The sequence below is a fragment of the Lolium rigidum genome, chromosome 4 (assembly GCF_022539505.1).
Source record: "Lolium rigidum isolate FL_2022 chromosome 4, APGP_CSIRO_Lrig_0.1, whole genome shotgun sequence".
Classification (NCBI taxonomy): Eukaryota; Viridiplantae; Streptophyta; class Magnoliopsida; order Poales; family Poaceae; genus Lolium; species Lolium rigidum.
In genome coordinates this window covers 119,648,931-119,654,157 of record NC_061511.1, presented here as the reverse complement: position 1 = coordinate 119,654,157, position 5,227 = coordinate 119,648,931, and positions in this window count along the sequence as shown.

The window sequence follows — 5,227 nt, the reverse complement described above, 5'->3', positions numbered from 1 at the left end:
ATTTTAATTCAATATAATTAAAAACTAGGTGAACTCCCACTCAAAACAACATCCCTCGCATTGTCTTAGTGATCACACGAACCAAATCCACCACACCATAGTCCGATCATCATGAGACAAGGTGTAATTTCAATGGCGAACACTCAAAGTGTTCATCATATCAATCATATGATTCATGCTCTACCTTTCGGTATCACGTGTTCCGAGACCATGTCTGTACATGCTAGGCTCGTCAAGGCCACCTTAGTATCCGCATGTGCAAAACTGGCTTGCACCCGTTGTATGCACTTGTTGATTCTATCACACCCGATCATCACGAGATGCTTCGAAACGACAAGTCTTGGCAACGGTGCTACTAAGGATGAACACTTTATTATCTTGAGATTTTAGTGAGGGATCATCTTATAATGCTACCGTCGCGATCTAAGCAAAATACGATGCATAAAAGGATTAACATCACATGCAGTTCATATGTGATATGATATGGCCCTTTTGTCTTTGCGCCTTTGATCTTCATCTCCAAAGCACGGACATGATCTCCATCATCTTCGGGCATGATCTCCATCATCGTCGGCGAAGCACCAAGGTCAATGGTGCCGTCTTCATGATTGTCCTCCATGTAGCAACTATTACAACTACTTTGAAATACTACTCAACATGAAATTTAAAGACAACCATAAGGCTCCTGCCGGTTGCCAAAATACAATAATGATCATCTCATACATATTCATCATCACATTATGGCCATATCACATCACCAAACCCTGCAAAAACAAGTTAGACGCTCTCTAATTTGGTTTGCATATTTTACGTGGTTTAGGGTTTTCGATATAGATCTAATCTACCTACGAACATGAACCACAACGTTGATACTAATGTTGTCAATAGAAGAGTAAATTGAATCTTTACTATAGTAGGAGAGACAGTCACCCGCAAAGCCTCTTATGCAATACAAGTTGCATGTCGAACGAGGAACAAGTCTCATAAACGCGGTCATGTAAAGTTAGTCCGAGCCGCTTCATCCCACTATGCCATAAAGATGCAAAGTACTCAACTAAAGATAACAAGAGCATCAACGCCCACAAAACCATTGTGTTCTACTCGTGCAACCATCTATGCATAGACCGGCTCGATACCACTGTAGGATAACGTAGCATAGAAAACAAAAATTTTCCTACCGCGAACACGCAATCCAAGCCAAGATGCAATCGAGAAGACGGTAGCAACGAGGAGGTATCGAGTCTCACCCTTGAAGAGATTCCAAAGCCTACAAGATGAGGCTCTTGTTGCTGCGGTAGACGTTCACTTGCCGCTTGCAAAAGCGCGTAGAAGATCTTGATCACGATCGGTTCCGGCGCCACGAACGGGCAGCACCTCCGTACTCGGTCACACGTTCGGTTGTTGATGAAGACGACGTCCACCTCCCCGTTCCAGCGGGCAGCGGAAGTAGTAGCTCCTCTTGAATCCGACAGCACGACGGCGTGGTGTCGGTGGTGGTGGAGAAGTCCGGCGGAGCTTCGCTAAGCGTGCGGGAAGTGGAGGAGCGGGGCGGCTAGGGTTTGGGGAGAGGGGGCGCCGGCCACTATGGGGTGCGGCCACCTTGGTGGTGTTTGAGGTGGCCGGCCCCCTCCCCCTTGGCCCTCATTATATAGGTGGAACCCCAAGAGTTGGTCTCCAAGTCTTCGAATAAGACCCGAACCAAAAACCTTCCATAGGGAGGGGAAACCTAGCCTAGCTAGGACTCCCACCAAGGTGGGAGTTCCACCTCCCATATGGGGGGTGGCCGGCCCCCTAAGGGGAGTCCACTTGGGACTCCTCCCCCACTAGGGTTGGCCGGCCATGGAGGTGGAGTCCCATGTGGACTCCACCTTCCTTGGTGGTTTCTTCCGGACTTTTCTAGAACCTTCTAGAACCTTTCATAGAACCTTCCGCGACATTTTATTCACATAAAATGACATCCTATATATGAATCTTATTCTCCGGACCATTCGGAACTCCTCGTGATGTCCGGGATCTCATCCGGGACTCCGAACAAATATTCCAACTCCATTCCATATTCAAGTACTACCATTTCAACATCCAACTTTAAGTGTGTCACCCTACGGTTCGTGAACTATGCGGACATGGTTGAGTACTCACTCCGACCAATAACCAATAGCGGGATCTGGAGATCCATAATGGCTCCCACATATTCAACGATGACTTTAGTGATCGAATGAACCATTCACATACGATACCAATTCCTTTTGTTACGCGATATTTTACTTGTCCGAGGTTTGATCTTCGGTATCACTCCATACCTTGTTCAACCTCGTTTCACGACAAGTACTCTTTACTCGTACCGTGGTATGTGGTCTCTTATGAACTCATTCATATGCTTGCAAGACATTAGACGACATTCCACCGAGAGGGCCCGGAGTATATCTATCCGTCATCGGGATGGACAAATCCCACTCGTTGATCCATATGCCTCAACTCATACTTTCCGGATACTTAATCCCACCTTTATAGCCACCCATTTACGCAGTGGTGTTTGGTGTAATCAAAGTACCTTTCCGGTATAAGTGATTTACATGATCTCATGGTCATAAGGACTAGGTAACTATGTATTGAAAGCTTATAGCAAATAACTTAATGACGAGATCTTATGCTACGCTTAATTGGGTGTGTCCATTACATCATTCATATAATGACATAACCTTGTTATTAATAACATCCAAATGTTCATGATTATGAAACTAATCATCCATTAATCAACAAGCTAGTTTAAGAGGCATACTAGGGACTTCTTATCGTCTACATATCACACATGTACTAATGTTTCGGTTAATACAATTATAGCATGACATATAAACATTTATCATAAACATAGAGATATAAATAATAACCACTTTATTATTGCCTCTAGGGCATATCTCCTTCAACAGCTGAGGGCATTTCCAGCGGCGCGACGGAAATGGACGCTAAGCGACCGTTTGCGTCCGCCGAGCCGAAAAATGCGTCTGGTACCACCTCCAGCGGAGCGACTCAAAGTGATCGGGCCATCCGCGGCGACGCAAACGTGGTCCAAATATGTGTCTCGGATGCGTCTCTACGGACGCTGCGCAGACGCGCAAAGTATCCGCTCGCGTCTGGCGGACCTTTCATCGGGCCCGCCTGGCAGTGACCCTGCATCGATGCGTCTTCTCAGGCGCGCCAGCGACTGGCGCCGTTGCGTCGCTTCGGCAGTCTGCACCACGTTAATGGCAATGCCTCGGCTACCGAGCGGCCGCCGCCTACATCCGCCAACTACGTTAATGGCGACGCCACGCATCCAGCGGCCATCGCCTGCTTCCGGCCTATATAAAGAGGGCGCGCGTTCTTCTTCCGCATCCACTCCTGCAAACAAACCCTAGCCACCACAAGCTCCACCGTAGCGCCACCTAGCTCTTCCTGCGACATAGCCAGGCCCGCGAGGAAGTCCATGGCGGGTCCTGGTGGCCGGCGAGGCGGTCGAGGCAGCGGGCCTAGGAGCCCCCGGGGCCGGGGCAGGGGCCGGCGTGGTGGAGCAGCTACGGCCCCATGCTCGCCGTCGCCTGCGCCCTCCTCGTCTTCGCAGGACGACCGCTGCTTCAAGTTCCTCCTCCGCATCGATGACGACCCACTCGGCATCAAGCGGCTCCCGGACAAGCTCGCCGAGTTCGTCGATGGCGTCGAGCCGGCGCACTTGCAGCTATGGGAGGCCAGCTGCAACTTCTGCCAGTGGACTGTGGAGGTCTTGTTCGACGGGCAGGGCAAGATGTACCTGCACACGGGTGGGACAAGTTCGCCCGCGACCTTATGCTCGAGCCCGGCTGCCAGCTCACCTTCCTCTACGAGGGGGACGGCGAGATGATCGTCAAGGTGTTCGACGACATAGCCTGCCGCAGGCACTACTACACTTGCGAATCCGGCTCGGACACCGATAGTTAGAACTAAGAGTGTTCTTTCTTTGCAGCGAATATGGCTACAGGCCAGTCGAAGCTAGTAGTGAAGGTTTCTGGTTGTTCTTCCTCAGAAGAACTAACAGGGGCACCGTCACCAGCTGGATTTTCCAGTTTGGATGACTGGGTGTGCCCTCGAATGTTCTTTCTTGGCAGCGAACAAACGGAAATCAACACAACTGGTTTATTTTTTAAAAATATTTTTATTTGTGTCAACCATGGTTCAAACTATGTATTAGTTTGTGTAAAATAATGTTCCAATATATAATATTTGGAACTATGTTTAAATGGAGAAAAGAAAAAACAAACAAGTAAAAAAAAATAAGTCGCCCCGCTGGAGTCACCCCCAGACGCAAACGGCGCGCGGATAAAAACGGTCATTTTAAGGTCCACGGTGCGACACAAATGGACGTGCGCGAACAATAAAATGCGTCGCGCTGCTGGAGATGGCCTGAGGAGTTCAATGGGAATGGCTTGAGGTTTGGATCTGTGTAGTCGGCTGCTGCAGGTGGCTACATCGAGGAAGCCCTTCTTGCTAGGGGTCCTCGTGGACTTGCTAGTTGCTACCAGGGATGATGCGGTAGAGACCCTCCATGATGTTATACTGGAACAATTCCCTAGTTCAGAAAAACCGCAGTTGAGAATAAGCACCTACAGTCTAGATAGGGGCCGGTGTGCTAAGTAGCGGCAAGTCGGCCATCCTTGATCGGTCGATCAGCCGATCGGGTTGGCGCCGTAGGCAGCTCCCTTTTTCTATTATTCAGCTTAGTCGAGTGATTCTGCTCGCTTTTGACAATGGCTAGTGCTCTTCCGTCTTTTACCTTTCCTTTTAGAGATTAGTGTGACGTAGAAAGTTGCCGGTTTATGTCACTGGTCATTAGTGGCAAGTTGTGGTATGTAGGTGCTATCGTTCTGCTTCGACGTACTTACTATTAGTCCCAAGATTAATAAGCATGTCCGAAGATTTAAAAATCTTTATATCCGAACTTTGGGACTATCCTTATGACTGTATCGTGGTGTGTTAGCGCTGTCAAATTGCTCTTTGTCGCGGATACGAGAATACTTTAACTTGCAAATCGCTTTGTGGAAACATCTGGTTGGTTTGATGAGGCTGATGACCTGATGCGCGCCATCCAGACCTGAATGGATATGTACGCCTGTCATACGCGTAAAGCGTCCTTGTGCAGTCATGTGCTTGTCTTTCACCTCCCGCCTTTTATTTGTTTTATTAAAGATTTGACCACCTTTGATCAAAGAAGAGTATC